This window comes from Filicampus tigris, chromosome 6, assembly GCF_054856515.1.
Source record: "Filicampus tigris isolate MCC_2025a chromosome 6, RoL_Ftig_1.0, whole genome shotgun sequence".
NCBI classification, from domain to species: Eukaryota; Metazoa; Chordata; class Actinopteri; order Syngnathiformes; family Syngnathidae; genus Filicampus; species Filicampus tigris.
In genome coordinates this window covers 6,142,324-6,154,600 of record NC_141222.1, presented here as the reverse complement: position 1 = coordinate 6,154,600, position 12,277 = coordinate 6,142,324, and the positions used below count along the sequence as shown (strand labels likewise).

The 12,277-nt window shown below is 41.1% G+C and overlaps 1 protein-coding gene across 1 annotated transcript in view; it reads left to right on the top strand.

Annotated features, from left to right (window-relative positions):
- Positions 1-11,292: 11,292 nt before the first annotated feature.
- Positions 11,293-12,277, top strand: part of LOC147145563 (uncharacterized) — a 52,435-nt gene continuing 51,450 nt past the window's right edge. The window contains exon 1 of the mRNA XM_086033944.1: positions 11,293-11,369. The gene's annotated coding sequence lies outside the window, so the exon portion shown is untranslated. The remainder of the gene's footprint in view (positions 11,370-12,277) is intronic.

Genomic DNA, 12,277 nt, shown 5'->3' with positions numbered 1-12,277 from the left:
ACCATTTATTGTTATAGTAGCATTGAAGTTCAAAGATCTGGTGGAATCTAAAACAGTTCAAATTATGTATCAAAGCTAGGCACAACTTGCTTCCAGGAAATATCCTCTAAATGTTTGAAGAGAGGGCGAATAAAACTTAAGGATGAAAATAATTGTTCCTTTAAATAACAAAAATTTCATACAACAACAGCAGGAACATATCTGTTTATGGAATGTAACTATGCAACACCCTAAACTTGTTGACAGCCAATCGCAGGGCACACGGAGACAAACAAACATACACACTCACAATCACACCTAGGGGCAATTTAGAGTGTCCAATAAAACTACCGTGCATGTTTTTGGACTGTGGGAGAAAGCCGCAGTACCCAGAGAAAACTCACAAAGCACGTGGAGAAAATCCAAACACCACACAGGAAGGCTGAGGGTGGAATCGAACCCACAACCTCTGAACTGTGGGGCGGATGTCCTGATCAGTCGACCATCGTGCCGCCCATATAACATTTTATTTTACTCTGACTCACTGTGTGTAAGTCAAGCAATTCATCAGACTATATTTTAAAGCAGATGTAACACCTCCACTACTCCACAAGATTTTTTTATAGATCATGTTGAACAGAAACGTTTCTCAATGCAGCCCTGGTTGCTATGGAAACCCAGCGCCGCCGTCCCAGCGCAACGTGCGTAAGATTAAGTAGATCTGTCAAATTGACTGGCATGCCATAGTTAAAGTAATAATGACTCGTAACTATTTTTATATTGTTTAATACCTTGAAATTTCACCTTGGCAATTAAATATACAGGAAGTCCTCGAGTTATAACATTCGCGACCTACGACCTTTCGACTTTATAACGCCCGTGTCTTTTCCTCCTTTTTGTCCCCAGCACCATAGTGTCTACGTTTACATGCAGTGAATATTCAGGTTAAGGTCAAAATTCGGTTTTGTGAAACATTGTGAATAACCAGTTTACATGAATGAGCGGACAGAGTTGCTCCGGCATTTTTTTAATAACCCGATGTGAGTGTCGACACACGGGCGTCGTGACTCAAATGGACGTCATTTTGGCTTCTTACTTTCAATGGTATGCGTCACTGATGGTGTAGTGGTACACACGTCGGAGTTGTGAGCAGGCAGCGTGGGATCGGTTCCCGCTCAGTGACGGTGTCTGTGTGTGTCCCCTGCGACTGGCTGGCGACCATTTCAGGGTGCAGTCTGCCTTTTGTCCATTGTCAGCTGGGATAGGCTCCAGCACCTCCCTGCGACCCTGTACAGGATAAGCGGTTTGGAAGATGATGACTTTCAATAGTCAACAAAACACTTGATATGCATGTCACTCATCACAGGGCTGAAGCAGTCAGTTTCCTCCTCGTTTGAAAAGTGTGCTTTTGTGCTGCGCCTCTGAGCTTGTTTACGGCTGCTTGTTTATTTGCGGTGGGTTGCGCGCCAAACAAAGCGCATACAAGCACTTCCTGTACTAAAAAGTCCAATATTCCGAGTTTCTGATTAACTTGTGCATAGTGCTTGTCTGTGTTTGTGCACTGGGAGTATCTTTACGTTTTTCGCCCTCCCCTCCTTCTTCTCCATCCACCTCTCAGCAGTAATGGTAAGTACAGCATCTTATTTTTTTATTTTAATGTATTTTAGTTTAGTTAAGTATCTTGACGTAAATTTCAACTTTAACAGTGAAATCCGACTTATATGGAAATTTGGGTTACATCGCCAGAGTAGGAACGAAACTCGTTCATAGATTGAGGACTTCCTGTATACAGAATTAGTAAAAGTCAATCGGCCTGTATACAGAGTAATAACACATCAAAGTTTAAAAACAGTCAAAATGACAGGTCTCGTAATCCTAGTGTTAAAATGATCTGCAAATGGTAGGAGTAGGGGAAAAAAGGGAGGAACATAAAGAACGGATGGGTGATGATTTGGAAGTTCTTGAGAGAAGAGAGAACAGCCGGGGGGGGGACATTGGATCAGAAGAGGGAAACAGGAGAAAGAAGTGAAATGTAAAGAGCTACAGAGGAAAAGACATTCTTCCATGTCACAACCCTGAGATCATTTTCTAACCTTACTAAATCCTGTTTAAGAATTACCATTTTATCTGAATTAGGCATACCATAGTTGACAAAACGATGTTTCATTAATTTCCTAACTGCTAAAATTATATTGGGATCTGATAATCCGGTTATCAAATTATACGTCTCCACAATACGTTCATCCCTATTGGAGAACATCAAATCTATTTGGGACTGGGAAGACCTGGTGATCCGGGTTGGGCCCTTAATTATCTGAGTAAAGTCAAATTTGGACATGGATGTTTTAATTTTTTTCCGTTTGTTCTTGTCCAGCCAATTGATGTTAAAGTTGCCAAAAATCATCACTTCTGTTTTGTGTGAAATAACTTTCAGCAATTTTGCAAGATGATCAATAAATCCCTGATCACCTGATGGGGGATTGTATACAACTAAAATACGAAAATGCATTTCTGGGGATAAATGGACACTTACAACTAGACATTCAATTGCTACATTATAGTCAAAGTCCACAACCTGACATTTGAAAGTATCCCTTATATAAATGACTACCCCCCCCCTCCCAGTATCACGATCTTTTCTAAAACATGTGTATCAAAGCACATCGAAAAAAGTGGTTAAAATTTTACTGTGAACCCAGCTTTCACTCAAGCATAAAAAGTCCAAGTTGGAGTGCAGCAGTAACAATTTGATTTCCTCATGCTTCGGCAGAAGATTTCTAATGTTTAAATGTCCACCAAATATTCTTCTAAGTTTAACTTTCGGGTCCCATGTGATTTTCGCATGGTTAACCATTTGAAAGATATTTGAATGTTTATACTTAGACACAGTGATGCATCGCTCGACTCTCTCCTGAAGAGGGCGTTGTGTTGATTCCAAGTTCATTGCATTGACTTCATTGATGCGAAGACCGTTTGATATTTTAAGATCGTGATTTCCATTCATCGGCCAATCTTTCCTGCCGTGCATACTTGTCTCCACCTCGTCAACTGCCGGCATTATGACCGTCACTTCGCCCCCGCTTGGATCCGATTGGATCGCCAGTGCTCCCGGGACAACGGTGCTCACATCTAGCGCTTAGGTGTCAGAGCTTTTCCCACCGGGGCTCGCGGCTGTCGCACTCACACCCACAGGTGCTCGAGCCCCAGACTCCGGCTCCAGGCAGATATGCAAGGGGATGCCTGTTCCCTGCGTGGCTTCCATGGGGCCAGGATTTAGTTGTATATCTCCAGCCAATAGTAACACCATTCGTATAACATAACAGCGCGTGTCCAACTCGCCTTTTTGGTTCGAGTGCTGTGACGGCTTTGATTGGATCTTGATGCGCCGATAAATGCGCATCCGTTGTTGAGTATGCTACAGTATATTGCGTGGTAGCTGAAGCCAAACTTGAAAAGGCTGTAGTTGGGTAGCGAGAGTGTGTCGAATGTGATGGTGGTTAGGATGCGTGTCACTGGCAGTGTCCCCAGCAGGACACAGTAGAGCAGAAGAGGCATGTACCGTTGACTTCCAAGAGATCTCCGCAGGGGATGAAGGCGAATCCTGTCTTTGTAGAATGTGGTCTTTTTAGGGCCGTTTGATTGTAGCAGCGTTTTGTTGTTTGTAAAAACATTATACGGGTTAAAATACTGAGCCAGCACGTACAGCACGAAGCCCAACAAAACGTGTCCGTCCGACGCCGACACAGCCAGCTGCTCCATGTTAGCAATTGCAGGTTGATGACTCTGACGAGAAGACGCTGGAGAGGGCTGTCAATCTGCTGAATGAAACTATCTTATCCAGAGGCCGCGAAAATGGTGCAAGAAAAGCAGTCTCGCAACAACCCCATGTTGCTTTTTTTTTAACTCATAAGAAAGAAAATATTTCATTTATCATTTTTACTTTGGTGGTGAGGTCAGTGGAAAATATGCAATTACAGAGAATAGTGTGTACTGAATGTCCCTGGACCTCATTAGCTTGTATCATGATTAAGAGTCTCTGCTATTCCCCGGAGCTGCCCGCTACAAGTCATCCCACTGCCTTCAAAACCTCCAACTCATTGGTTCTGTTTTCCTGTTGCTTGACATGTACTTTGATGTACCTCCAGTCTCCAGTCTTACATCAGAGCTGTGGAAGAGTATTTCTATTCCCATTCTTAAAGGAAGGGTATGAACCCTATGCACGCATCACTTCCACATTTGGGGTACAGAGAGGTGTGCTAACTTCCGGTCACTTGTCTAACATAGCGATAGCAGCAAACTCTTTCAAATATACTTGCAGTCTGCAGAAATGATGTCAAGATACCATAAAACACGGATTACCTCATTAATTACTCCAGTTATCCAGGTGAAGCGAAACGATCAAAGCACCATATCTCACACTGTTTCATAGTACATGCAGATACATGTAAACATGGACTTGCACGGCTTATTTTGACACTCTCAAGTCAACTTTGTTTATAGAGCACCAGAACAACCACAAAATAGAATTGAAAGTCTTTATTGTCACATTCTATGGTGCAAATGCAACAAAATTGAGTTTATGAAAACATAAAAGACAACCAAATATAAAACAATAATGACTAACAGCCTATACTACGAACTTCAGGATGAGGCTAAACATTCCCACGAAGCTTCATGATGGAGCGGCCGACATCATCACCTCACTATACCCGGTGCCTCGCAGGGTCGGCGGGGGAGAGTGCGAGTGAGAAAGAGCACATTTTTGTGACTCGCTGGGGAGTCAAGCAAGGAGAAACAAAGAGAAAGACGGACAGACTACCTTAGTCGACTCCGTGTTGCAATAGTTAAATTGTCTTACAGATTGCATAAACGTTCTATCTGCTTTGTAGTACCAGCTCACTGAACATAATGGCCTGCACCCCACAGAGTTGACTGGAGGACCTAATTTGTCTTTTAAAAGTCACTCCTTCAGATGACATTTCCACCTTGAAAAACACCAGCTTCGAGCTATTGAAAAGTACCATTACAAAAACCCACGTCAACCGCAAGCTTGTATGCCTTTTCCGAATCTTTTCAGTGGAAATATGTGAAATATGAGTTGCCTTGCATAAAGTCCATTGGTTGTGGAACAAGGATAAAAGCAAAACGAAATGTCATACATTTGCAAATGAAATGGTCATTCAGTACTAGAAGCCAGAATTTTCAAGCTAGTGTTCTAGAGAAAATAAGCAGGGCTGGGCATCGTCTAATCGTCCCCGCATTCCATCCTGCACATTAAATCGACACACGTGGTCCTGGTCCATCCTTCATCTGCGACAGCCAATCGGCCTCGAGAATGTAATTTTCATGTCACACGCAAGGCGCCGCACGAGCAGACATGCCGCCAAACAAAGAAAAAACTGAAACACACACAGAGTGCTGATCAGTGAAATCAAAACACTATGGGGAACATGTCATTGCGTCTGTCAGACTGCAAGTTAAACAACACTATTTTTTGCTTTCTCGACCATGTGTCAGGAGTGCGGCACCTGCGTGTGACATGGTACCGGTAAAGTCCGTTCTCGAAGCCATTTGGCTGACTCCGACCAACTGGGACTATGTGGGTCGATTAAATATGCAGGACACAACGCGGTGACGGTTAGACGATGCCCAGCTCCGGAAATAAGCATCTTGAGTTGAGTTAATGAGCATAGGGAACGACTGCCATACAGCCATCTCTGCAGTGCAACCATCTCTGTTGTTTGTTTGACTCTCACTAAATCGCTGGCAATGGACGACAGGCACTAGCGGCTCGCCTCAGAGGACAGCATTTCTGGCCATAGAGCAACGCCTGTGTCCGCCAAACATGTAAGAAACAGGTTTCCAAAGGCTGCACTGCCACGGACCTATGTGCACTGCTGCGTGGTGAAGCTGATCAGCGAATTTGCCTCGTGTGACGATGTGGACTGAGAATATTTTTGGGTTGCCGCCATGTAATTAGCTATGAATTTAAGGTAAATAAAAGTTGTTTTTAAAAAGCCACTTGTGTGACCTCTGTCTTTGCAAATATCCCATGTTTTAATGTGGAGAGCCGTTGGGTATTAATACAAAGCGGCCAATGTATGTGCAAATTTGTTTTCTGGCCAAATTTAGCTGTTGCAGCTTTTAACCATGCATTTTGTAGTCCAGAAATGACAGTACCATTTGGTGGTTGCTGTGGATGTTTTTAAGCAAGATTACTGTAAAACTCAAATTTCCATGAAACAATGGACAGTCATGGTCAATGAGCCATAATGTTTAAAATATGTAAAACATGAAGAGACAGAATATTTTTCAACACTCATATTGTACTATTTGTATGATTGATAGACAATATAATGAGTTGATATCACCATAGCAACCAAATGCATTTCAAGTGAACTTAAATGCTCAGAACAAATCAGATTAATTTGATATACGGTATTAAATTGACTGTGTTTCACAATGAGATAAACTAGCATCATTAGGTTGGGGAATGCAAAATAAACAACTGCATAAATAACCGTGTATTTGGGGAGAAGGCTTTAATTGAAATGTGAATTAATTTTGAACATTTGTTCCATTCACCAATCATCTTTTATTCATGATTCTGAATCAAGACCTCTCCAGCTTCCCCCCACATTCCAAAAATATGCAAATTTATTAAACACAAAATTTCCCATAGGTATGAATGTGGGCGTAAGTGGTCGATTGCCGGTACACATGTCGGTGCCCCCTGTTTTTTTGAAGAAATAATATCCCACAACAGAAATGGAAATAATTTAGTAATATATTCAAAGAAATATATGAAAATATGCAAATCAAGCATTGCTTTTTTATTCTGACAGAATTATTTTTTAAAATACTAACTAAAATGAACTATGGTACATAACTGAGTAGTCAGTACAGTGTTCTTTTCTTTGTTAACATGGCACAGGTAAAATTGTTGGTACCCCTGACAGAAAGTCAAACCCACAACAATCACTGAATTAATTCGCAACTAATCAGACTTGAAATTGCTAAGACCAATATTGACTAGCCCAAAAACATCTGGTGAATGTCCTTTGCAAAGATGAGACAAAACTAGACATTTCTGGCAAGTCACATCACATGGACTAACAGACGTTACCAAAGGCAGACTGAAACATAATTTTTAATAAGATATGCTGTTACTACCGTCATCTTCACGCAGGTTATACACTGGTCCAGCACAATACTTCTGGCCTGAAATATAAAGGGGACATTTAGTCATGTGATATGATTTGATGATGGATTATTTTGGTGCTCCTAGCCTCGGACTGATTCTACTTCCCATTGTGCATTGGGTGGTTAAGGAACAATCAGAAAGAGAAAAAAAAATCAATGTACTGTATCCTCAAGCAATGAAAAATCAACAGCTTTCTTAGAATCTATACATAGTGACACAAAAGACACAATGCTTGGTTTTGCGTGGCTACAATTCCTTCAACTATTATATCAGTAATAACTAACAGTTTGAACTGCTGCTTAGTAATTCACTGGACTGTATATGTGCAGTAATTTTCCTTTCCACAGGCTTGTATCTGAACTGTGAAATATATGCTTCTATATTCAGAGGTGGGGGAGGGCGGTGGTGGTAATGTGAAGGTATCTACTGAATTTTCTGGGTAGATTGAATGCTTGTATCAATTGCCGTCTTACGAATATAGTCAGGCTGATCCCCATTTTCATTATACAAGACATATTACATCCTGGACTTGCCCAATATTAGTATCGCCTCATCTTGATTATAAATCTTAGCCCATTTCCCCGTGAATGAAATAGATTATGCAGATGATTATGTAAATTATGCAATTGTGTGTGTGTGTGTGTGTGTGTAGATTATATATAAACATTTTTTTTTTTTTAACTTGGTGTTAAATTGTCTGTTAAAGGAAGGTGCTCCTTATTAAAATTCTATATGAAGCACTACCTCAGTGCCAGTGTGGGTGAAAATGTATGCAGAGCAGCACCCCCACCCTGACTGAATAAACTGCATTAACCAATCATTATCCTTTTGCCGTAGCAACCCCACAAGTAATGACAAGTAATAGATACCTGTTGGCTAAATATTGCATTTATTATCTTTAGCAATATGTTAACCCTATTTCTCAGATGAAGCATATTATTTATCCAAGTTTGTCACAATATGGCAACAGACCTGTGTTAAACACATTTGCACACATGCACACACACGCACGCACACACCCCTACACACGGCAACACACGCGCACACACAAAAGGTAATAGAAATGGATAGGATTTAGGTGGAAAGGAGTTCAGAGACTGGTAACTGCATCAAACTGAAATCTCTGATCTGTGGTCAGTTTATAATCTTCCCAAGTGAATCCAATTAAATGTTGTTTGGATTTCATCCAGTTCCACAATGGGGCCATGTAATTCAATGCAGGTTTTGGCCCACATTTTTGTGGGGATACATCCTGCATGTATATTTGTTTTGAACATTCCAAATGGAGTTTACATGTATATGGCAAGCACGAGCGTGCAATGAAACATCTGTAAGAAATGCATTTGCAATAAAGTCAACAAAGTTACATTTTAAAGATTATTCCGCATGCTATGTTCATTTGAAATTGGCTGTCAAATAAATACAGAGGAGCTTTCAAAGTTTGAATTGCCCAAAAATCAAACAATTTGGAAACCAACTAAATTAAACAAGATCAGTTCACTCATTAACAAATAATCTTTTTGTCATTCCGTAGGCCTTCAGAGCATACCAGGGGTTTCACTTATCAAAGAGTGCGTAGGATTCAAACTAAAAGTGTGCGTACGCACAAAATTCGAAAATGGCGTAGGAAAAAAATCAAACCGTGCGTACGTACACTCACTTGTAGGACATTTTCCCTTAATAAGTCACTGAACTTGGGAGCCTGAATGTACCGCCCTATACATGGCGAAATCTATCCATATATGGTCAGTGCAAAAGCAGTACATGAAAACGAATGAGCCATGCTGGTCAATGCTTTGTGAAAGATTAAGCCTTTTTTTGCAGTACCTCTTAATAAAATAGTTTTTTTAATGATAATTAAAGTTTTTGGCGATAAAAAAGTTTTACAGTAAAAAAAAAAAAATTTTTTTTAAAGCCTGTGCTTTCATTTGTTCCGTGTGGTATTGAAATGGTATCGAGTATCGATACTGAACTGGGTATCGGTATCGAAGTTGGAATTCTAGTATCGTGAATATATATATATATATATATATATATATATATATATATATATATATATATATATATATATATATATATATATATATATATAGTATATGAGCAAAAAGAACACGGGTTTCATAATGAAGCAAGTGATTTATTAAGTGTGTGTGAATCATTTGTCTAAATGTCTTCACATTCCCATCTGACTTATCAAAATGCATACAGGTACAAACACCTTCCTACCAACTTGGCTTTATTTATTCATTTATTTTCAATTAGAAGTCCAACACTCGAATAAAACATGGCACAACTTCCAGGCCCTATTTTGTGCATACACAAAATATATTAATGAGATCCCCATTTTGTTATTGAAACTGTAAAAACTTCCTAATCCTTTTCCTGTTACTGTAGTGTAGTCTGTACAGTACTGTGTGCTACTTTCTTGACTTTCTTTGTGCTGCTTAGAGCAATGACAGAATCTGTTACACTGAACTTTTGCAAATCAAAAAGCCTCTCTGTTAACAGATGAAGTGAAACCACCTATCGAAGCCCAAATAAAATTCCATCTGCTGGCGTTTTGCTCGGAAACATCAAACATTGGCATATACTGTAAAAACTAAGCCTTCTTGTACGTCTGCATGACAATGAGGGGACATATTTAGTTTGGGTTTATATTTTATTTATTAGGCCTTATAAGCAATGTGACGTTGAGGCAAGCTGCTCCTTTCATGCTCTTTTTTCGTCAACGCACCAAAACAACACTTTTTATCCACTGAATGTACAGACTAATTGAGTCTTTACTGCTCCGTCTTAATGCTAAAATTTGCAGTCGTTTGTGGTTCCTTGCTCCTAATAGCATCCTCTTAAATCAGATCTGAATTCCTGATCTCATTTAAGCACAGTATGTCCCACAGACAGGCCCTCGTAAATACTCTCCCCTTCTGGCTTCTTCTAAGTCTTTATCAGAATGTAAATAAGGGCTCTCTCAAGATGGCATCACCTTACCGCTATATGCAGCAAGGTAGCAGACGGAAACAGATTGAAAGTTGTCACATTTAGAGCAGTCTGGTAAGCTTGCCAGTCTCCTACATGTAACATGAGGAAATGAGTTTGTGTCAGGACTATTTTGGAGTTGCTTTGAAGTCTTATTTTACCCCGTTTGCCTTCTGGGGGAGAGCGCCGAAAGTAGGGAGTAGAGGTCGTTTGAGCAGTTGCGTGGTACGATTTGGGGAAATCTACCCTCATATCCCAAACGGCACTGCTCTCTGCTCTCCTGATCTTGTTCCTGGGTGGCCAAAGTACAAAATGTAGTTCTAATCAGATTTGAAATGTATTTGACTTTGCTGGACATTGCATGGGCCGACTGGTATTGTTCGAGCTTTTATGTCTACAATTATTGCATTCTGCTCGCATAATTATCCAGTCAAATGCAATTATTGTAAGACTTACCTTTTGTGGTTTTAGTTTTGCCGTTGTAAAATTGTTCACTTAAGGAGATAAGAAAAAGATAACCCAAAAGAAAAAGAAGAATGGAAACGACCATCCCAGTGAAAAGGACATTGTTATTCTCATATTGTACAATCAATAGTCAGCAGAGAGTACGTCGATATGAGCCTTGAGCAAAGGACTCCTCACTGGAGGGATGGGGGAGGGGGGCATTTCTTAAGCAGATCAAACGATGCTTTCTATTCACTTACAGGCAAAGACAAACATTTGCACACGTGGGACTACTGCACCTTAAAACGGCTTCTTCTGCTGTGATATACACAGCAATGGAGGAAAAAGAATAGGCCTGGTCATCTGCATCATTTTAGGCCAGTGTGGTAGGCCTAAGCCTAATTTCACCTTGACCACCGCGCCTACCATTTGTTTCTGTAGCATCAGCAGAATGGACGCTGAGGGACCGCAGAACAAACATTAATGCGCATGCACACATCCAGAATTCCTTGGTAAAGATGGTGCATGCGTCCCACCTTCTGTTGCTTCCAGGGCGATGTTCCTCTAGTTGGGACAGTGAAAGGGGCATCCCGCAGTGCTGCAGGAGCGTCCTTGGCAGCGCCAGACAACTTCACTTTCCCTGCCCTAGCAGGGGGCAATAATCACATCAAGCTCCCCTGACAAGAGGCATTGAATTCAGCTCCGGTCTCCTTAAGAGCTTGGCATCCAGCTGCCTCTTCTGAACATGCTGCTGACATTACCAAAGGTTTGTTTTCTTTTCTTTTTTTTCCTAACTCAATGAGATCCTCCAGCCATTTTTCCCCCCTTTGTTTTGTACCAAAGCCATCAGATAAATGTTTATGGATGCGTTTTGGAATTCCATGTCACCAGGCAAATATCTGCATTGACAGAATCTCTGTGTGTCTTCTGGTCGCCATGGTTGCTTTAATAATACAATACACATTATGCCTTGTCATTTTCTATTAAAGTATAAAGTTTGGGGGGGAATCATATATATTTTGCTGACATTTTTAGTGTGCGGTGCCTTTCCATGTATTATGGCACCCACATACACTTTAAATATGAGCTGCAAATGACCTGAATTGGCATGACGTACTTGTTCTAAAATCCACCAAAACTGACGATAACCACACTGGACTGTTGCAAACAGCTTTGAGGCCTGACAGAACACATCGGCTACCCAGGGAGTCTGGCTTCCAGCAGTTACACTCCATTCATCACCTGCTTTCAATGGCCACCACCAAGCCGCCTCCGGCTTGAAGGCCAGGTAGGGAGCCGAGTGGTGCACAATGTTTAAGGGATTAGCAATCAAAGGAGTGCGGAGGCTAGGGCCTTATGTCTCAGCCGGCCATTCTCTTCAAGCCTGTGAGAAGAGCTCCTGCAGCGGCCAAGGTCACCGTCTACTGCTCGGCAGGAGGTAATTGGGAAAGAGTCTGGGAACTGTCCGTCTGTGCTTCGCTAATCATGCGCTAGCAGGCTAGCGGCACAGCAGGTGTCTCAGCCAACAAACATTCATTTGTTTGTACCACAGTTAGCATGGCTGACATGATAATGCCTTCTGCCAGCCTTGTACTTTTTCCTCTGTTGCAGTCTGTCTGATTACTTTATTGATATTTGTTGTAAACCAAATGTCAGCTTAGACAATAGATGGAT